This window comes from Dermacentor albipictus, chromosome 2, assembly GCF_038994185.2.
Source record: "Dermacentor albipictus isolate Rhodes 1998 colony chromosome 2, USDA_Dalb.pri_finalv2, whole genome shotgun sequence".
NCBI lineage: Eukaryota > Metazoa > Arthropoda > Arachnida > Ixodida > Ixodidae > Dermacentor > Dermacentor albipictus.
Window position 1 is genome coordinate 33,629,241 of NC_091822.1, and position 23,557 is coordinate 33,652,797.

The following is a 23,557-nucleotide window of genomic DNA, read 5'->3' on the forward strand; positions in this document are numbered from 1 at the left end:
TCCCGCGTGCACAAGCAAACATGAACACATCTTGATCCGCTGCCGCGCACACTCGCTGCCAAAACGCTGCCGTGAGGAATCGCGGCAGCAGCAGCGAGCAAATTGACCTTCGTTCTGCCTCTCGCATCAACGCGAACTAAGCGGCGAAAACACAGTGCACACGAAGCTTTTAGCACACGGTACACTCTGCCCCTATTGCAGATCGCTTTCGATGTAGGGCCGGCGCGGCCATGTGCAGCCGCGCCATACGCAGCATAGAGTTATTATACTGAAAAGTTACCCATAGGGCCCATGCACTGAAATCGGGAACCGCAAGAGCACCGCCATGTTGCTACGCGCCGAGGTTGCCAACTCCTGAGACGCTTGCTATACTTGGTGACAGTAGTCAGTTTTAATCCGGCAAACGTAGCAGCCTAGCAGCATGGCGTCTCGCTTGTAGTGTCGTGATGTGTGCGTGCAGCCGTGTGTTTGGGCTTTATAAGTTGGTTCTTTAATGTATGTTGCGGGAGGGTGTGTTGTGGTCCATGTTGGCCTTACAGGTGGCAGTTACGCAACCGAGGGATGATCCTGGTGAAGTTGCCAGCGGTATCCGGTTTTCAGTGGTCACGCCTGTTGCAGGAGTATCCCTCGACGAGGTTACGAGCTCGAAGCTGTGGTCGGATTTCTCGTTGGCGTTCCGTAATTCTCTTCGCATGGGCGTGGTATGTTGCAAAAGCCGCTTTCGCGATCTATCGTCGCGACGATAGGTCGGGTTTTTTTATCATTATAAGTACTGATCCAGCTGTAGGGCACATGTAACCGATAAACGGAAGTCTCAGGAGAGCACCTGAGATTATAATAAAGCAGGCGGCGCAAGAACTCCAGGGCACCAAAGGGACAGTGGGGGGATCAAAGCTCGAAGCAGAACGGTACGTAGGTTGGGGCCACCAAGGCAAGTGTGTGCCAGGGAGTGTTCGGACGGACAGCTCCCCTGGCACGCGCAGCAGTGCCTCGCAAGGTAGAGATACCTTAAAGGCACCTGCGCCCATGATTGTTCTTTTGCCTCGGTGCAGTGAGCACGATTAACGAGAATAATATGGAGGGCATCCGACGCAGTCGCGAATGCGTCATGGCAAATGTAGCTCGCGTCGCCTGGCGTGTGTAGTAATATCAGAATTGGTTGTATGAACTTTATGTATAATACGCTTTGTTACGGTACCTTAACGGAATGGGTCTAGAGGACGGTGTCGGAAAATTTTTTCGTACCGCCCTAATCCTATACCCCCACTACAAACACACACACACACACACACACACACACACACGCACCCATTTTTTATGTATACATACAATTCCTTGCCATGGCGGATCATAGCCTCCTTTATTTTTGAAAATAGAGGAGGCTATGGACGGATTGACCAGTTCAGGTTGTGAACTTGTCAGTAACTGTCATAGGAATCACTGTAATAAACACAATGCCGCGATCGGATTGTTTACTTTCATGTTTTATTGTAACAGTGAGGACTACATAGAACTTTATTTTGTATGTGTGAGAGAAGTATGTGGATATCATGAGCTTAAGCCAATGTGTGATACACAGAGAAAGCAGCTGCTACAACATGAACTGCATTGAGGACCACACAACACATACGTAATTAAAGGTGCAAAATATAGGGGGAAGCTTCAAAATACGCTCTGTAGCACTGCAAAGTATAACATATATTGTATGTGTACAATAAATGTTCAAAAAACAATGAATCAATGCCCCATTTGCCTTCAAGTTTATTATCAAGTTCAAGTTTACTGAAGTTTACTATGAGCATGTGTACAACAGGAATCTACTGATACACCCGGAGTCAAGGTGGCTGTTCAAGATGTGCTGGCTGCCTCAGTGTAAGAAAAAGAAATCCGGTGAATGTCGACACCAGTGCCACTGTTTCTTGCCTCTGACCTGCACGTGCCTCCGCGGCATCTTTGTACACAAGTGTGCTGACGTGGCGAGGCGTAGGAGTCATCCGAGAGAAAGAGTATCGTTTACATGGAGAAGTGGCTGTTCACATTGCCTGTCGCTTTCCCTCGAATGTTTCCTTGGCGATTAGGGCGACACGCCCGCAGTCGAGGTGGCTGTTCGAGGTGTGCTGGCTGCCTAAACGTAATAAAAAGAAAGAAATTAGATGAATGTAGATACCAGTGCTATTGCTTCTTGCCTCTTACCTGCATTTGCCTCCACGGCCTCTTGGCTTGCGGAGTCTGTATGAGGGAGCTGCTGTGGCTAGGCGTAGGCACTGTCTAAGCAAAACGAAAAGGCCATTCAAATGGGGAATTACGGAAATAAATGCAGTTTTGTCTGTTTCCTGCACTCTTCTTGCCTAACAGTTTTCAAACATAGTGTCCAGTACACACCAGCCCTTTCACTGCTTCTGCTTTTTACCTGCAGGTGTTGCTGCGAGATCCTTAGTATGGCTGCGTGCAACATTGTAACACTTGGTGGAGGCACTTGAAGTGGTAGCCAAAAATATAAAGGATCATCTTTGTCTGCATTAATGCTTTCAATTTCTAAATGCAGTGGTAACTATAACTATTAGTCCAAGGCCCCCTACATCTATGCAGCAAGTGCCATAGCTTGAAACTGAATTTTTCCTTTAGTGTTTCACAAGGCGTCTGATATGCCCACATTAGATGTGATGTGTTTGTTTTTGTTTATCCCAGTGTGGAGAGAGCAATAAATTGTTTTTTATTTTTGCGTGTCTTGTTTTTTGGTTTATTTATGAATTTATCAGGCAGCAGTCTCGTGATGCTAAAGTGACTTATGTAATGGCAATCAGCTTTTGTTTTGCAGAAAAACAACGCGTTACCTGACCCATTGCTTCACATCCCCTCACTCGCATAATTTTGCAGAGTATTCTGCCTATATTGACTTTCTTTACCTCCACTAAAGAGTCTTGCATTTTCAAATACGGCTCTTTCCTTCAAATCATTCGATACTTCTCATAATTTCTGTACCTTGGTCTTCTGATACTCTATATTCACCATTTTTGCTTGTTTCTGACTAGCAATGTCTTCTTTAATTTAGAGCTTAAATTTTACCTTTGGAATACACGGAAGGGCTTGCCATTGGATATCTGCATAAAAGGGAAACATTTTTCATTAAACAATTGCAAAATCCAATTGAAGATTGATGAATGCAGCTTGCAGTGTGATATGACTGAATGAGCCATAATAGTAACTCATCTCACTTGGTAAATTAAAGCATATATTAGTGTGATGTACAAGACACGTTACACTAACATCGTGGGTTCTCTTGCTTATACAGCAAAATAATCGGTGCACGAGAAAAAAAAATATTTGTGCATACCCCTTGTACACACTGATTTAAGGAAAAGGAGCTGGAGCTGTCCACATGATCTACTTATTTTACCTGCGAGTATGGTCAACAAAAATGTGTCCCAGCTGCTTACTACTATCTGAGATTATATCAGTATTGCACATGTGCCTGTTGTCTAAAATAATTGAATTTTCAAAATGCTCGCAGGGATCTGATCTGCATATCTGGAGTTTATGGATACATGTAAAAGACTCAGCATCAAGTGCAAGGGAACGGTCCCACAGGCCCGGAGTCGATCATGCTAATCGATTCGCTGCACAAATTTGTCACCAGAAAAGATATCCCACATGAAATGGCATGCAAGGAAGCGTTGAAAATATTCCTCAGGTAATAAAACGCCTACGCTATTAATATGTGGGCTGATGCACTCGTTATGCAAAACGGATGTGAGGCGTGCAGACAGGACACAAGAGTAGAGTATATACAAGCAAACAACACGAGTGCCGCCCACTTCTCTACTCTTGTGTCCTGTCTGCAGGCCTAACCTATGTTTTGCGTAATGAATCCCTACCAACTAGCTCAGCTTTCTGTCGTTCTAAGTCTCGATGCACTCGATTTCGTCCGCATTAGGCACTCGCCTCTTGATTATTTTGTGGCACAGAAATACTCGGCATCAGGCTGTTTTTTCTGCTGTGGCCTTTGTAGAAGCATGATTGTTCAAAGTGCAACAATTAAACAGATTCTTTGAGTTCCTTGTGGCTTCGCCAGTGCAATTTCGGTGCGCTTGTCCGCCTGTCCAGGAATTTCCTACTGAAGGGAAACCTGCAAATAAAAACACCGCTCCGCATGTAGAAAAACGCTCTACTGTGATGCTTCTAAAACGATTGGGATGCACCACAAGAGCTGCCTACTCGCGTGATATTCTCAACAAGGATACATTCGTTTACTTACATGTGAAGGTATAGACCAGAATACGCTAGCCTCGCACCTAGACTAATCGAACGCATACTCTCGCACCCTGATACCCGGTCGACCAGCGCCATTTTGTTCTGGGCTGCCAAAGTGTGTTTGCCGGCGACCAGCAGACATGGCTACCGCTAGCCCTAGGACTCCAAAGTGCGGAAATGTGCCCATTACACGGATCCAAAGTACAAGAAGTCATCTGGGCATCGTTGCGTCGTGCTTGGATGCCAAAATAACCAGCGGAAAAGGAACAGGTTGCTTAGCGCTGTTTGCGAAGAGCACAATACACGTAGGGAATCGTGCCGGTGCGGTGTTTTCAGCCTGCACCGATTTCCATCCGCAACGAAGAATGACAAGCTGCGCCACCAGTGGATAGCTGCAGTGAATAGAACTACCAACCCAGTGAAAATGTACGAGTGAGTATTCGATCTGTGTATATTTTGGTGCCACGTTCAACTTTGCGCCCTACGAACGTAATATGTGTAACACGAAGGTTTGCTCTGAGCACTTTCTGGACAAGCCCACAGAGCAGAATCCCGCGCCGGTGCTTCGCCTTGGCCACGGAGTAAGAATATTTCTTGCTCCGTGGCCTTGGCTATAACAAGAAGCAAGCCTTTTCGTGTTTTCATTCAGGCAGAGCTCCCGACAGTTAGGCGGAACAGTTGAGTTTGCGGTTAGCGATATTCTCAGTTGGTGGTGGTGATAAACTTTAATAAATATTGAGCCGTATCTTAAGCTATTCCTGGGTTGGCCCTTGGTCTCGTGAAGTGGCCAGCAGTCGGTGACGTCCGGCGACTTCCGAAGCCCAGCCCACCAGCTGCTTTTGGACAGCTGGGTCGGAGCTGGACACCGCGACCTCTCATCGCTCGAGGTCAGTGAGTTGCCATTCTGATGGCGGCTGGAACTCAGATCATATGTACAGTATGTGATGGAAATCAGCTCTTGGGGCTCCACATAAGGTACACTCAGGAGAGGACAGCCCTGGGTGCATTAGTACTAGAAGGGCGGGGGAGAGAAAAGTGCGAGATTGTAGCTGGCGCCACGTCACCTGCTCTAATTTAGTGAGTAATTTGTGAGGCGGAGGATAGTGGAGTCGTTGCTCTCTGTAGTGGAGTGAAATTTTGTGGTATGTGACCATTCGGTCACGTGCGCTTCCTGGCTCGGCGGCTTGCCCTCCTCGGTTGACGTACGCTCGAGTGGTGTCATGGGCGGCTTCGTTGCCTGGATGGCCCGCGTGCGCGGGGACCCATATGAGTTCAATGGGCCTAGTGGGGGGCTGAGAGGAGTTCAGAATTTATGGGCGACGGCATGCGTCCATCCTTTTGCAAAGTTTCTGATCGCGGTTTTCGAGTCACTGAATACGAGTGTGGCAGTGGTTGAGGAGATCGCAAGGCAATCGCAGCTTCTTCGGCTTCTAGTGAGGTGTGCGTTAGGACCGATACACCTGCTAGAGGTGAAAGATTGTTACCGATTGCGCAAATGGCAAAGGCTGGCTGAGTGGTGTATGCCGCAGCACCTACGTAGACTGCCTCCGTGTGCTGGTTGTAACGTTTGTGTCCTGCCTGGGCTCTTGCTGCGCGTCGAGCTTGGTGGTGGATTGGGTGCATGTTTTTTGAGAGTGGATGCACTGTAGAAGCTTTTCGGTGGCCCCGGGGGTGGGGTATGTAGGTCGGAGAGTGTTGGTTGGGTTAAGACCTAGGTTCTTAATAATGCTGCGGCCTGTAGCGGTGGAGGAGAGACGTTCAAGTTGTGCCGTCCGGTGAGCTTCGGTAAGCTTGGCTAGTGTGTTATGCATGCCCATGAGTAGAAGTCGTTCGTTGGAGGTGTGTCGAGGGAGGTTGAGGGCGGTCTTGTATGCCTGGCGAATCAAGGCGTTGATTTTCTCTTCTCCTCTAGTGAGGAAGAGATATGGGAGAGAGTATACTATGCGGCTGATGACGAATGCTTGAACTAGGCGACGGAGGTCATGTTCTCTCATGCTCCTGTGTCGGTTGGCAATTCGTCGTATGAGCCGCATTGTCTGATGGACGGTGTTTGTGAGTTTGGTTATTGTGGCGGTGTTCTTGCCGTTGCTCTGCAGTAGGATGCCTAGGATTCGGACCTTTTCCACTTCTGGGATGGGGGTGCCATTCAACGTGAGTTTTATTGGAGGTGGGGGGCCTAGGTCCATCCTACATCTAGGTGGTCGAAGAATGAGTAACTCGGATTTGGTAGGGGAGCATGCCAGGCCGGCGGTTGCAGCATGCGCTGCCACCAGGTCGGCACCGGACTGCAATGTTTCTTCTATGGCTCCGGCATTTCCTGTGGTTGTCCACAGTGTAATGTCGTCAGCATAGAAGGAGTGCGAGAGATTAGGTACTGCGTTTAACGCCTTGGCCATGGGAATGAGTGTTATGTTGAAGAGCAGCGGCGAGAGGACTGACCCTTGCGGGGTGCCTCTGCTGCCGAGTGCGAAGGCTGGGGAGGAGAGAGATCCGAAGTTGATTTCTGCTGTGCGGTGTCTTAGGAAAGCTGAAATGTATTTGAAGGTGCGCGGGCCGGTTCCTAGTGCCGAGAGCGCTTCTAGGATGGCTGAGTGGTTGACGTTGTCAAAAGCTTTAGTTAGGTCCAAAGCTAGTATTGCTCGCGTGCGTTTTTCATTTCGAGGGTGGAGGGCCACTTCTGAAATCTGAAGCATAACGTCCTGTGTCGACAAGTGACTACGGAAGCCCATCATCGTGTGGGGGAGTAGGTCGTGATCGTCCATATGGTTCTGTAGGCGTTCCAGGACCACATGTTCGAACAGTTTGCTTAGACAGTATGTGAGGGAGATTGGGCGTAGGTTTTTTAAATCTAGGGGTTTGCCTGGTTTCGGAATAAAGGTTATGCGGGCGTGCGTCCATTGGGCTGGTAGTGCTCCATCTTGCCAGTACCTGTTGAAGAGGTATGTTATAGCCTGTATGGAGCGCTCTTCCAGATTCCTGAGCATCTTGTTGGTGATTTTGTCTGCCCCCGGGGCCGAAGTGGTGCGTAGTTTCTGTATGGCAGCTTTAACTTCCCATTTGGAAATGTCCTCATCTGGTGTAGGATTGGGGCCGCCGGTGTAAGTAGGGAGCGGGGTAGGTGGAGTTGTGGTAAGGTAATGTGCTTTAAGAGCGTCTAACAAGACGTCATCCTGCAGAGGGAGCTTGTGTAGAATGCGGTTCACATTCTTCCTTTGCGCTGCTTTTGTGCCTCCTGGTTCGGGCAAGCAACGAAGAAATGTCCACGTGTCTCTGAGGCCGTTGTTACCGCTCATACGATCGCACAGCTGGCCCCATTGTTGGTGTGCCAGTTGGCTTGCATGTGCTTCAATCTCCTTTACGAGAGCGGCTATGCGCCGCCTAAGTGGCTGGTTGTGTTTGTGAGCGAGCCACCTTATTTGAAGGCTGGCATGCGCTTCCCAAAGATGTAGTAAGCGACTATCTGCCGTCTCTGCATTTGGGGTGTTAGGGATTGTGGATGTAGCCCCAGCCACGTCCTTGGTGAGGGTTTGTGTCCAGGTGTCTAGATCTGTGATGGTGACTGGGACGTCTCTTCGGATTTGACGGAACTTGTCCCAGTCCACCACCTCCAGGCGTCGTTTTCTAACCTGGGCCATGGTTGTGAGGTTGAGATCGGTGCTGAGTATATAGTGATCACTACCGAATGAGTGCTGCGTGTTGGTCCAATGACTGTTGGGGAGGTGTTTTGAGAGGGTTAGGTCCGGGCTGGTGTTGTGTTGAATACTTGTTCCGATCCTTGTGGGTTGATCTATGTCGTTGAGCAGGGATAAGCCTTCGTTCTGGATGAAAGTCGAAAGCGAGTTGCCTTTACGACAGTTTTTACGGTATCCCCAACTGGTGTGGTTGGCGTTAAAGTCTCCTATTATTAGAATGGGGTGGTCCGTACTGATCGTGAGTGCCTTGCGCATTGCTGCAATGAGAGGTGCCGGAGGGCCTTTTGGCGGGCTATATATGTTCAGTATGAAGAGGCTGCTGCCCTTGCGTGTGCGGGGTAAGAGTTCTACTAGGAGGCCGTCTATGTCATCAAGCTCTAAATCGCGCTCAATTGCGGTAAAGTTACGGTGAACCAGTGTCACTACTCGCGTTCGTGGCAGCCCGCTGGTTGACTCATGAACTGTGTAGTTTCGAAGCTTTACATTACAGAGAGTTTCTTGCAATGCTATAACGGTAGGTATCTCGTCTGCTGAGAGGTTTTGGAGGTGAAGTTGAAGGTTGTTGCGCTTCGCTCGGAAGCTCCTGCAATTCCACTGTCACACTCGAATGCCACTACGTTGTGCAGCCATGTTGGGGGGCAACTGACGGGTCTATGAGATTTGGGCCGTGTGGCTGTGTGATGAATGTTCTTTGTATGTGGGGCTGAATTTGAGCCATAGAGGCCGCATGTGCGCCTTGACGTCGCTCGAGGGCAGTCATCCGGCCTGCAATATTTGTCATCCATTCTGCAGTATCAGTGCGTTTGCAGCTGGTGCACGGCATGACCATTAAGCGTGAACGACAAGTTGTAGGCGATAGTATGTTGCCCTGCTGGTGAGCGTTATTGCTAATGAAAGTAAACCGAAGTCGGCTCGTCACGCAGCATGCATCCACAAAAACGTAAACGACGACTGCTCGTCGCCGAAGGCGTTCTTGCAGCGTGCCTGTCTTTACGAGCTGGTGTTGCAGGTGTCTTGCGTAACGAATTCATTTGAGCCTCCTGAGCTCTAAACTGCGTGCGGGCTGTTATGCGGGGCAAAGCGCAAAATTTTTCCGTTCATAAGGCGAGGAAAATAAGGTGCTTAATTATTGTTGTATTTTGTAACAAAATTTTGCTTGTTCTCACCAGTTTTTTTTTACAGTTTTCTTTTCTAAGGGAGCGCTAATAATCCGATATGGCCTCGCACAAGCGAAACAGGTCTGGTACCAGGTAGCTGCAGTTGGTGGGGCTAATTTTTTGAAATGCAGGTGTGGTTGTTGTCTTGTACCAAAGGCTTCCCTGATGATGCAGGTTTAAGTAGGGATGGTAATTTTATGTGCCCTGTCATGGTTTGTGCAACTGTACAACACCTGCATCCGTCATGCTCGCCCTGTTATGCGGGCTTTGACTGCACATGTAGTTGAACATTATAACTACTGTAGTTCCTCACTTTCCAATGAGTGCAGGTTTAGCATCATATGCTGCTTGTTCGAGTGCTGTAGGCTTGTGTTCTGAATGTTGTACTCTTAAGTGGTTGCATGATACAATTGGCCTGGTGCATTTTCTATTTCATTTTGAGAGGACTTTATATCTTCGCCACAGTGATGGCATGGGAAAGAACTACAGCCCTTCTTACTATAACATCTGTTTTGTTTTCAATGTGCAAGTGGTGAAGGGCAGGCGTCTGCTAATCAGGCAGTCAAACGACCTCGCCAGTTGGTTGCCAAATGCGGCCAACCCAGTAGTGACCATGACAAACAAGACCAAACTGAAAGTGCGGAGGACAATGTTCTGCGTGCTTTAATAATATATGGCACCAACACAGTGCAGTAAGATCCTTCCCAGGTTACGTGCTTACGTGGTTACCCGATGTATTCGCTTCTGCAGTCTACACATCACTCAGTGTGGCCATTGCGGACTTCCATGAGGTCTTGAAGTTTGATTGAATCGAGACAGTGAAAATGACAGGCTAGAAAAAACGCGAAACACGCCTTCCGCCCAGCTAAAAAGCCCAAGTTTCGCTTTCGCGCCGGGTCGCATCTCCCGGCGTGGCAGCCCAGGCCTGCTACTTCGCGGCGCTTGGGATAGATGCCGTGACCGGCGCTCAGCAAAATGGCCGCGCGCTTTGAATTCACGGTGTTCTGGTGTATATGCCAGAGCACTTCGGTGCTTCGGTGGCACATAAGGCACAAGTGTGCCATGGTGTCCGATGTCGACGCGCGATCGCATGTCAAACCTAAACTGTACGAAACTTCTACGCATCGAAAAGACAGATTCGAAACCGAAATTCGCGTCATCCTTTATTGCATGAATGCGTACATCGTGATTTACATAAGACACGGACTTAGCGATCGCTTCGTGGAAACTTAATATTAACGCAGCACCTTCATAAAACCATCATGTATGCGTTTTTAAATGACAGAGCATAAGGTGACGTGTACTTGTTCTCAGCTCTTTCAATAGTAATTGCGCTGGCCACACTGACCAGTAGCAACAGGGCGGCGCCCTAGAGGTTCCCACTTTTCCAGCCCAGCTTTTCCTCTAGAGTTGTTCTACTAACTATATGATACGCAGCACTCGCCAGAGTGGAACGCCCATCCTCCCGCCCTCTCTCCCCTTCCCTTAGTGCCTTGCGCGCGATGAAAGACGGCGCCCTTCGCCTCCGCTTTCCTTCCTTGCGCTAGAGTGCACCAGAAAACAGTTGAGTGGGCCAAACGGAGCCCTTTCATTGAGGCGCCGCTTGTGGAAAATAGTGGGAGGACGCTGCGAGCGAACTGGATTGGGGCGCAGAGGCGCTTCGCGTCATATTCCCGTCATTTCTCGGAGGGCACTGAGAGCGAGTGCGCGCGTACGCTCTTATAATGGAGCTCTATTTTAACGCGATAGCGTTAAGGAGCTCGTGTCGCAGAAAAGCCGGTGTCGTCGGCGTCGGGTGTCGGCGTCGGCGGCGTTGACCGTGAGCGATAAATCACGGCAGGCTCTTCATAAATAAAAAGCAACTTCCAAGATTGGCCCGGTGGGAATCGAACCCAGGTCTCCGGAGTGTGAGACAGAGACGCTACCACTCAGCCACGAGTTCGATGCTTCCAAGCGGTGCAAACGCGCCTCTAGTGAATGCGGTGTTGCCTTCGAAACCAGCCGTGGAAAGTTATACTGCGGTGTATATCGGTAATTATGAACATGTAACGTACAGAAGTCACAATTACACGAGTTGCGAAGTGCGTTTCCGCTGCATTTCTTTTGCGCTTTCCGCACACGCAGAGCCATCTTGCGGCAAACACAGAAGACCCCCTCCTCTCAATGTACGGCGCTGCCCCGACAGGAGGCGCGCCGCGCGCGCATTGGGACCGCTGCCAGGCGCGTCGCGGGACTCCCTCTCCCCTGACGACGCTTCGCCGTGCTTCCGGTTTAGATTACTATCTCTCTGCCCGTGCCGATCACGACGTTTGGCGTGATCGTTCGCGTAGATCGTTTTCCCTCCGAGACACCGAGTTCTTTGGTTCGTTTCGTTCGCTCAGGCGCACGTTTCGTTGTCGCGCCGAACGCTGCGTTGCTCGACGTTCACCGCGTGATAGGTGGGCGCTAAGTCCGATGCGGGGCGCATCGTAAGTGATTGCTGTGCGTAGCGCATTGTCTTATACCCCTTGGCGGGTCGACGGGAACGCTGTCGCGTCCCACTCTTGAAGGCGAAGCTTAAGCGTCCTCCAATTTTTAACTGCAAATTTATATTGAAAACTTTTTTGCTACGTATACAAGTTTGAGGCATGGGTTATATGACATGAAGTCTACAATTTCGCTGTCATTGTCAAGTGCGTCATCTGCTAGCGAGCGCGATTTCGTGGCGCGGATGGTGGCGGGCGCCCAGTTTTTCTTGCAAGAAGTTTATGCAGGAAGCTTTTTTGTGCTTTTACTTACTTTCGTGGGGCCGCGACTCTTGTCGGCCGGTACGAATTGTAGTTTTATCCAGTTGAACTGCTATTATTAACAATGTTTTCTAGAGGTAATACGTAATTTTTGCCACAGAATGCACCTATATGTGCAACATATGAACTACGTCAGAAAATTTTATTGATATTGTGTCATATTAGAGACGCTTCTTGATGGTGGAATATCGATCACGGAAAATGAGTAAACATAACATAGCATAACAAAGCATAACATAACATAGTGGAATAAACCAGATTATTTGCGTCGCGTGAAAAGCTGCAGATGGCCAATGCATTTCTAGGTAAATCTAAAGATACATAGACATATATATGTCAATCTGAGAATACATAGACATATATCTAAGAGAAAAATTATGCAATATTCTAAATTTGAAAACGAAAACACACCCGTCGGAATAAGCGTGTTTCTTGTAAAAGCTGTACCAGACCTAGATGAACCAATCATCTTTGTTAGAAAATCAATCAAGGCAATTATTGGACGTTAATATGAACAACATCGTTCAGAAAAAGATATTGCCTACGTACTCAGACTGCATCGGCGACACCGGGAAGTCTTTACTAATGTAATCTCAGTGGCTTGTCGCGTGATCTCATGCAGCGTGCCAGCAGTCGAAATGGAGGAAACACATATAGTCTGATCGAATAGTATTTGCTGTTCAGATCGTATTCGACATCGGAATTCACCATTAAAAATGATTGAATAACCGTTTTCGCTCGAATGTAACGCATAACAGCTCTTTTGAAGTCTCGAAGGTGATGGGTCGATGTACGTGAGGGCTCTTATTTCAGAGGATTGTGCTGCTGGAGAGTCGTGCCTTCTGCGCAGAGGCGCACCTTTTCCTAGGCGAATTAATAGCCTGGTGCTAATCGGTTCTGCTGAACAAGTTCCTAGCGGTCTTTCATTCTAAACGACATGTTTTGAGGCAGCCTGTAAATCTTCTAACTTGATTCAGGCAAGGAAAACATGTTGTCGACAGTCTCACCATGTCTCCAACCCATTAATATTGGATGCCCAATGTGGTACCACACCTATCTTTTCCAACAAACACAGCAGGTCCACATCTCCACGTGTATGTGAGGCATGCCGTTCCTTTATTTGCTTAATTATACTCCTTACGATAGTGCACCGAAAAACTGAAAGCAACCATTTAGAATACAGAAGCAGCTTAGTTGAGCGGACGTAAAATTCGCAACGGCATTACATTTAGGTATGAAATATGACTCTAGAAAAAAGCCGAAGGCTGCAACTACCGTTTTTTTTTCTTTTTGTTCTTTGTTTAAAAAAACTCTGGCGTTTTAGGCCTGACGATAAAATTATGAAGTACGCTGCACAGTTTTCTCCATCTGGGGCTGTTTAACGTAAACTTAAACAGAAGTACACAAGTGTTTTTCCATGCCACCCCCATCGAGTTCCGTAACCTTGTTTTAACCCGCGAACCCGAGTTTAGCAGCGCAAACGCATATCCACCATGTAGCCAATACTTAGGCTATACCGCACCGCTTGTTTTTTGTTGTTGTTGCTAAGCATGGAGTGAACAAAAAATTTCACGGCTTACGGGCCAAAGCTTAGCATATACAATGGCTACCTCAAACTGCTTTCGGTGACCGACGTGCGACTGCAATAAAAGAACCCTTACCAATTATTCCGCATTCTGTTATGCGAGGAAGACAAAAACATGAATGGAATTTTGCAGTGCAGTTTTTTTTTACAAGAATACTTCCCGTAAAGTTTAGTACGATATGCCGGATAGGGCCGATATGTTCTATTTGTTCGAAGCGGCAAGCCGGAAGTTCACATATGTTTTACGGTCTGCGTTGTGCAAGACCTACTGATGGAAGACTACATGCGCAAAACTACACACGAGAGATACACGCTGCTTGAATAACAAGAAACATATTTGTTCTCCAAAGGGAACCGTACAATAACATTATAGAATGACAGGCCACACTGCGACTGCATTGCGCGCACACTCACCTAGCGGCGTTAAAAAAATAAAGTGAGATAAAGAAGAAAAAGAAGGGTGTCTATACCGAAGTCATAAATACATGTAATAGCCGATTATAAAGACGGTATGAACTGTCTCTATGCATATAGCAGGGCGCGAAGCAGTACGAATACACCCTTCGGAAAGCTGTCGCTAGGAGTTTCCAAGGACGCGACCTTGATGCGGCCCAATCCACGTCGATCGCAGCGCCGCCAGAGTATTTTTCGTCGTCGTGCATGTCGCAGCAAACCTTGCGCCGCCCCAGCCGGTCGTCCCGCTCAACCGTATTCTGGTGCACTCTACTTGCGCGGACGGCATTGAACCGCCAGCGTCGGCTCAGCCTCGCAAGCTTTCACTCGAACATGCAGCGTGCTGTGCGCTGCGCCGATGTCATCGCCTTTGGACTTTGTACGGAACATCTCGGCGATGGTAGAAATGCGCTTGGAGTTTTCGCATAATTGCTATCACAACAAATGAGGTCACTGTATCGAGGCGCTCGGGTTGATCGGTTGCTGGCGGTAGACACTAATGTGAAAGGAAAAAAAAGGTTCGAGCTTTTAAACGGTGATGGAATACGGCTTTTCCCAATTGCCTATCAAGCTTACAACTACCTTCGGTGGATATATCACCTGCAGCCAGGGGCGTAGCCAGCAATTTCGTTCGGGGGGGGGGGGGGGGGTCACGTTGGAGTTCGGCCTGCTCCTTACAGAATTTGTCGAGGGATCAAGTATATGAATAATAATAGCATTGCCAAAGAGGCTACAAACGAATTCTTGGACGCTGCGCACTGTCAAGACGAGTAAAATATGTATTTTTTCATTAAAAAATACATTCGTATGTCCCAAAATTGGGCCATGAACTGATATCAATGCTTCCACACTTTTATCTATTTAATATGCAAAGCAAATATCGCATGAACTTTAGAACTATATCAGTTAGAAATCAGCGAAGCAGTGCATGCCGATGTTATGATAAATGTAAAGGCCGCGAAAATAACGAGCTGAGGATAAATATTTTAGTGAAACTTTCCCATTCAATCACCATGTTTATATTTTTTTTACATATGCAGCGGCAAGGGAAAAAAAATATCAATGACGATGTCCTCCGTTTCTCTATATTGCGCAGGAAGAGCTGTCACCAGTCGTGTGTTGTAATAGCACCGAAATTATAGTCGCAACAGAGATCAAACGTAAAAAGCAGGAGTTCTGCAAAGTATGCATTAGAAATGCGAAAGTACAACGGGATACACAAATGCGAAGATAAAGCTAAATAAAGGGTAAAAAAGTGTCACTGAAAACAAAGTTCACTACATGTATCCACAAACCCTCCCAAGAAGATATTTAAATATACGTATATATATCCAATAAATTTACGTATCTAAGTAAAGGTCTCTGTATACAGGGTGTCACAGCTAATTTTAGCCAGAGTTTAAAAACATGCCGATGCACTCTAAGACGACGCGACCAAATGCATGTTCCTTGCTTTTGTATTTAGTTTGCCACACTTTTGTTTAAATTCTTGCCTAATTAGATTTTTAGTGAAGATTACTTAACCAGCTTCTGAAGAAACGAAGCTAGGAAAAAAAATCTAATTAGAAAGAGACAGGGTGGTTTGCAAAGCGTCCGAATAAACAGTTTCTGAATAAACAGCTTACTTATGATGCCCGCGAAATAAAAACACCACGTGGGTTGCGCGTCGTGATTGCACTGCTCCGAAACGTTTCGCACAGAAACAGCCATAGGCGCGCTGCCGCTTAATAAGCGCAACAGAACTGCTTGTTGGCCTAGTTGGTGACAGGCCTTCGACGTAAGCGTTGCCTGAGCTATTTACGCCAGCGATGTGCTCCCCTCGCGACAGTTCATTATAGGGTAAGCAAACGCAGCGGTTATCGCTTGTGCTTCCGGAAACAACAAGTCCATCATTTCGCGATAGCTATAAGGAAATTGAGCATCCCTATAATAAATATAACTCGGTTTTCCGAAGGCTGAAAATGGTACAATAACAATATCTTAAATAACCAGATACCGTTTATCACTGAATTTACGTTTATTTTCATGCGCTTTCCCAGCAAGTGCTCGAAGAGGTCACCTTCTGAAGCGATACTACTGTCGGACCTTCTGAGAAAGCTTGCTGCCGCTGCCCTGAGCATAGTCGGTGAAATGCTGTGGCAGACGTCAATTATCTTCTCCTGCCAGGCTTCTGGAGTCGTTTTTTGCCGTCGTGTATACGTGATCCTTAATATAGCCCACAAGAAAAAGTAAACAGGGTTGAGTTCGGGTGACCTTGCCGGCTGCAGGACCGGCCCGTTTCTCCCTATCCACTGCCCTAGGAAGGTAACATCAAGCCATGCTCGTCCTTGACTGCAGGTGTGGGCGGGGGATTCATCGCGCCGGTACCACATTGAGTCAAGCCGGGCTAGTGGCAAGTTGCAGCAGAAGTATTCAACCTGCCCTTTGAGGAACTCGCATACCTATTGCCGGTCAGAGTGTTGTTAAAAATACACTGGGCCGATGACTGTGCTGTCATACATTCCGCAACAAATGTTAAAAGACCACTGATTTTGGTGGCGGGATCTTCCTAGACAGCGGGAATGTTGCTCACTCCAATAGTGTGCGTTGTGGATATTTACTTGGCAATTTCGGGAAAAGTTCGCTTCGTCAGTCCAGAGTACCTTGGTGAGAAAGCCAGAATCCTGCTCCTTTTCAATCAAAAATCCAATTCGCAAAGTCCAGTCTCTTTTGGAGATTCCTTGACTCCAGGTACTGATGCAACTGCAGATAATAGGGGTGCAGTCCAGCTTTTTTCAAAATCCTTCAGGTAGTTGAGTTGGACACGCCGAGCTGTGCGCCACGCTGCGCGTGCTAGCTTGTGGATTAGCCGCCACGAAAGACAAAAACGTAGGAGCCAACTTCAATATATAAGACTGACGCTCTCTGCCTCTTTCTTGTGAAGCTTCTGGTTTCTTTCAGCGATTCGTAGGTGTTGAATGTTGTGATCCGGCTCGGACGCGTACCCTGGATCCAGCTTCGAAGTATTCTTGCAGCCTGCCATCTCTGTCTGTTTGCTGCTCCTAGGAGAAGGATCATGTCTGCTTTTCCTCGTTGGAAAAAGCATCACGAAATTGCTCGCGCTGTAACAGCCGTTGCATGATAGTCTGTTTATCAATGGCTGGAACATCCACCTACCACCTACCACCCCCCACCACGTCCTTCAGTCGCTTCACGCAGCACAAGGACAACGATATCTAGCTTAAATCGAACAGCCAACGCTTGCATCGCTGCCCTGTCACTTTTTTAAGCGGCAGTGCACCTGTGGCTTTTTTGTACGCGGAATGCTTGGGAGCAGCGAAATCACGACGCGCAAGCGGGCATGTCACGCGGTGTTTTTTTTTTTATTTCCCGGGCATACGCCGCAAGCTGGAAAACACTAATACATAATAGACACAAAGACAGAAATGTTTATTCGAACGTTTTGCAAAGCGCTCTGCAACTTTCTAATCAAATTTCTTCCCTGGACTCATTGCTTCAGAAATTGGTTAATTAATATGGCCTAATTATCCAACTAAACAGAACACAAAGATAGCGTGATTCACTTCATACAAAATGGAGCAACAGGCATTCGTCGCGTCCTCTTAAAGTGCATCGACATATTCTATACTCTGGCCAAAATTAGCGGAAACCCCCTGTGGAGTGCGTCAAACAAGGGAAATAAATTTGTTGCGCAATCACACATGCACAGCTCACAGAATCCTCACAGAACCCCCCCCCCCCCCCCTATCTCCTCTAGCTCAAATGCATCGCACGCGACAGAAGGCGGCGCGCTTCCCTCCCCGCGTTTCTCCGTTGCGCACACAAGACTGACGGACCATTGTCGGCTCACCCCATCCCCCCCCCCCCCCCTCCTACGCTTTCATTCGCACATAAGGCATGCGGCGCACGGTGACGATGTTATCACCCCCGGATTTCATACGGAACATGATGGCGACGACAGGAATGCGCCTTGAGTGTCCATATAATTGCTATCGCATAATATAGTAAGAGTACCCGGCAACTGAAGAGTGCCATGGCCCATTATTTTACGCATAAGAAGAAATAACACAATCGAACCTTCACCATGCGACGATTCGCTGCGCCACAACAGCGCCTTTCTTATTCTTTTGTGGGGCGGGGGCACCAAAATGAAAAACGGAAAGAAAAGCATGTTGGCCACAATCGAATGCCTACTTTGGACACTTAATGTGACTACCGAAGAAATATCGAAGAAAATGTGAGACCCTTCGTCCACAGAGAACCATATGCATGCTGCTCGTTATTCTACACTGGTGAGACAAAAGACCTTCCGGAGAATTTGCGATAACATCGACATGAAGGTGATGCCCTCAAGCGAACTCGTGGCGATCCGTCGAGTCCCCGTAGGAATGGCGGCGAACGACCATTACTTCTTTTTCTCGTCGGCTAGCCAGAAAGCGTCCAAAACTCTGTGAAGCCAAAATCCACTCGGCCAGAGAGAAACGAAGGCGCATCCAAGTGCGCCGCGTGGTTGTCAGGACAACACGTGAAAACCGCATGACCTCCGGCTGGCTCAGGCATTCCGCGGTTTATGAGAACAAGGCAATTGAAGAGACCCGATGTGTCCTCGTGGATAAGTGTCAAAGTAGAAAAAATAAATAAGAACCTACTTACCTTTGCTGGTTTTGTAGAGTGTCTCGACATGTACATGCACGTTCGAGCCGGTGTGCGCATGGCAAAAGGCGTGTTGGCATAAAAAGCACCCATTTTTTACGCAGTCCATCCAGACCGTATGACAATCGTTGCGTACGAGAATATTACAGTAGGCATCAGGTGTGAAGGATGGGGCAGCCGTATCAGCGGTCTCAGGCTTTCTTCCATCGTAGCGCCGCCACGTTCACAACACAGCGGCCCAGCGCAGGATGCCATCGTCGCGCTTGAGGACAAAACTCAAGAATCATGATTCCTTACCGCTTTGCAAGCGTAGGCATGAGAAACGATTCCTCAATACATTACGGCATGCGACAGTGACTGGCGTTGGCAAAGCGCGGCGTTGTTCCCTCATGCAGCAATGAGCGCATCGAAGGCCCGATTGATGACGAAGTATGAAGAGAAAAAAACCACAGATCTGTAACGCAAAGCTGCCCATTTTTTGATGGAGACAGAATGCCGAAAAGGGTGCCCATCAATGTGCGGCGCACAATAATTGATCTCTCTATACAAGGTATACCTCAACGTGCGATATGCCGCCTCAGAGAGAGGTCTATAGGTTCCGTTAACAGAAGTATTCACGCATATAGGGATCAAGACGGCCGACTGGGAGATGCGCCTCAAACTGGACGACGCCGATGCACGTCGGACGAGTCCGACCTTCTCATCGTTGCTGCAGCGGTCGCCGACCCTTTCCAAAGCGCCCGTGAAATTAAGGAAGCTGTTAACCTGAATGTGAGTGAGGAGACAATTAGAAAAGCATTAGAGATGCCGGACTTCACGGATTTGCGGCAGCTCAAAAACCACACCTTATGGAGCGGCAAAAAACGTCAGCGCCTTCAATTTTCCAGGGCGCATGAGCGCTGGACGGTACAAGATGGGACAGAGGTCATCTTCGCCGATGAATACACAGCCTCTTCTAGGTAGAACCAACAGCGCCGCGTTTGGACGCCATACAACTGCAGGTATTTGCATTCTTCGGCACTCGCTTAGCAAAATATTTTTGCGAGCAAAACACGACCTTAATCTCCAAATCTAAATTTTTCGCTCCCTGTGTCGATGTAGGCACGAGCTTAGCTACGTTTCTGCAATCCACAGTAGCGGTTGGTGTGTGGTGAATGTTTGGGGAGCGACGAGCAAAGAGGAACTCGACCCCCTAGCTCGGCTGCCACCATCGTTCACAGCTGCAGCCTACTGTGAAGTTCTGGATGCCCACATGCTACCATACGCGTTGAATGGACCATTTAAAAAGAGGTGCTTTTGCTTTCGGCATGACCTCAGCCCTGTGCACACCGCCAGAGTGGTGCAATACCTCCTTGAAGAACGTGCTGTGCGCCTACTCGAGTGGCCTCCGAAAGGCGCAGACTTGAACGTGATTGAAAATGTGCAGGGCGCGATGAAGCACAGCATGGTCAACATAAATCTTGGAGCGGTCAATGCCGACGAACTATGGCAGCCTATAGCCGGAGAGTGGAAGCACCTTGGTGAAAAAAAGTATTTCAGAGATACGTTCTACGAGTCCCTCCCGAGCCGTCTAGAGGCGGCAATCCTTGTCGAAATGGCATTCACGGGCTGCTGAAGGCCATCATGGCTCATTCCAGCCATGTTCGAGGCAACGCGGAGTTAGCTTTTTGTGCTTTCTTCCTTTCTCTTTTTTTTATCAGGGGAGAAATAAACCCAGCGTGATTTCCGCTATGTACCGGCACAGTGATTTCTGTACTATTTATCACGCATGTAACTCGCAAGTCCTACTCATGATTAACATTGTCTCCTCATACGAACAAATGCAGATGCGCGATGAAATTTAAGAAAACTCGCTCATGGACAACAGCGTAGCGACCAGATATTGCATGTGATCAGTGCTGTAATATCTGCGAACCTCAATGCTACTCTTGAGTCTTGAGCCGAAGCTTATATAGCGCTGAATGCATGAAATTACGTCCTGTATGTGAATTAAGAACTGCTAAGTGCGCCACCTAAATTGATGTTTAATGGAATTTTATTGCTGCTAGCCCTTTTACTCCCACTAACGGATCCGTCATGTTCCACTCGAAATGTTCCTTTTAGTATCTATATAAAGGGAATTTCGCAAAGTTGCTCAAATCGCAAGAAATGAAATTTCGCACACCAGACTAACGGGCGCTGTAGCCAGCAGCCAGATGGAATCCGATCCGCAGAGCTCGCACAGAATGACGGAAAGTTTCGCTGTATCAGTGAATGGATTCAGACACTGGTGCCAACACGCCGCAAGCAATTCATCTGCGATATCACCGTGGCGCTACGACGGCATGTCAATGCACCGTCTAGCCCAGCTATCATTCCGCTAAAAGGCCCCTAGCGCTAGCCTTTAGGAGCAGTGAGCGCCAATCTAAGTTCACTAGCGAACTACACTTGATTGATAGGGAATCGACGCATGCGCAAGACGTACGTGGCTCTTATCTTCAACCGGCGCGTTCCGTCGGCGCCTGACTTCCTTCGCGGCGTGCCGAATTATTCTGTGAGAAGCTGTACACATTGTTGCGCGTATAAGACTATTTACAATATATTTGCAAAAAGCGAACGTTCGCGAAGATGGAAGAGAGTCCAAGCGGGCTGTGTCCACTTTTCGTCGTCTTCAGTACCATCCTCGTTCTCTTGTTCGCCTCACCGTAACACGAGCCCCGGCAGAAAAAGCACTGTCCCGCTGCGTCAATCGGCACCGTCAGGAAGAGTGTGGTAAGGTTCTAGCCATGCAACATGCAAGACATCAGTTGAGGTTAGGCCATGTTGCATGGTAGTGCTGACGGGGACGACTTGACAAGTGACATGGGTCACTTGACGTAAGACGCTTTCATTGTAATAATATTTTAAAATTGCAATGACATGAGTAGCTGAAAGTGATGTGACACGAAGCTTTTATGAGGCGGCCATTTGAATGCTATAAAGGTGTTAATTTTTCTGCCGCATTTTGTTGTATAGCGGCTACTGAACCCAGCGTAGCATACCTGCGGCTCAGTGTGGTCTCGCAGACTCTTCAGGATGAGCCCACTACTACTGACGCGTGGTAGACGTCTCAATAGGTGTGCGCGTGTGCTTGACGGGCACTCTACTTTATAAAAGTGCTGTGTATATACATCGCATCTCTTAAAACGTGCCATTCCGTGCACACTGTGACGTCCTCGCCTAGACTCAACATAAATTGTGTGCAGTACCCTATAACGCTATAAAGAAATGCGCCACAGACGATGGGATCGAACTTGTTTTCCGGCTCAGCGGTTCGATTATCTAGTCAGACCATGATCGCACGCATGCCTTTCTCGTGCCAAAGTCACTCTTTGAACGTCCCGCACGTGCATCACGGGCTAGTTTTTCACTTTGTTCACTTGTGAAAGCTAGCACTTTGACCATTAGACTACAGCGTCTTTAAAATCGGAGTACATGTTTTTGTCAGATGTACGATGCATGCGTGGACTGAAGGTGACTGCCTCCCGTGAACCGAAGAAAGGGGCTTTATGGTATTACTGCTATTTATGTCCTGTAGTTAAGGGCTCTCTACACCTTGACGAACACTCGGGTGTGTTTCAGGACCCTTTTCGAAAATAAAGTTTCACCACCATCGCCATGTGCTGTAATTTACGAGGGCGAAAAGCTAGCGAATGTTCTCCGAAACCATGCACCTGGGCGAAGTCAACGCAGTTTGGGAGCACTCTCTGATGGTGTGGCTGGGACCGGCCCATCGCAGCGGCGCATCCTCCTCTCTCAATGGTCCGATGCAGTTCCCGATTCGTCATCGCTGCCGTGGAGGAGTTGTCCTCGTGGCGTGATCTCGTAACTGCAATGATGCCGTTTCCAAAGAAGTGCAATAGTGCAGAGTATTGTGCAGAAAGCGCCCTTGTCGGTGAAGACGCAGTGGGTGCTTTCTGGGGACGAAAAGCCCACCCGACGGCCACACGTTATCAGATACAGCGCCGGCGGTCGCACCCCATAGTTTGGAGCACTCTGGTCTAATTAGTAGAGCATGAGGCTGCTGTGATGCGAGAACCGGGTTAGGAATGAACCGACGGACAAACATGGGTTACTGGTCCGTGTGTTGGCGTCACTTCGTATGTGCTGTTATTCAACAAACTTCTTCGACCCCAACCTGGATCAGTGGGTATAGTTACTCTTCAATCACAAAGACTTCAACAAATATTTATTCGGTGCAGAACGAAATCGAGCACGCGTCTCGTATATTCAAATAATCTTGGCTGGATATATATTCACACACTCGCCACGTGCGGACTTCATGATAGCGTCACTGGATGGCGCAGTATCTCCAGACAAAGGGGCGAAAGAGGAGCTCTGCCGCACACTCTCCTCATGCACAGGGTGTCTCGGTGGCGGCAGTAGAGTGCGTCGCTACATTCCAACTATGATAATCGCACTAACCTCGTCATTCATCGTCGAATAGTCGTCATTTATTTCCGTGCATGGCGATTATTATGAAGAGCGGCAAACAGTCAGTGGTACACATCCAATGACTAAACGTAGCATCGAGGAAGTTTACTGTAGAGTTACCCATACGCAGTGACCCAAGATCGCGTGCAATGAATATAGTCAAATTTGGGCATCAGTATCGGAAAGTGCGGGAAGTATCCTAAGAAGGCTAACCGTATTTAAAAAAAATATATATAAGATGTGTCTCCCTCCAGGTGAAGTCGATGAAAGACAGAGCCTTACTGAGCGAGTTGGGGGTGAGCGAGGGGCGGAGTTACTGCCCACGGAACTCCATCGCATCACCCTCAAATGAGGGAAGGAGATGAGGCATCGGACTCATAATTTTTTTTTTTTTACTGCACTTTCGAATTGGCACGGTGCATAGTGTGAGCATAGTGACTCAGAGGGACATCAGTACAATAAATGTGGCAAGTGCAAAGACGCCATTATGTTGATAGCTGTCCGTTTGGTACAATCAAAAATATTCAA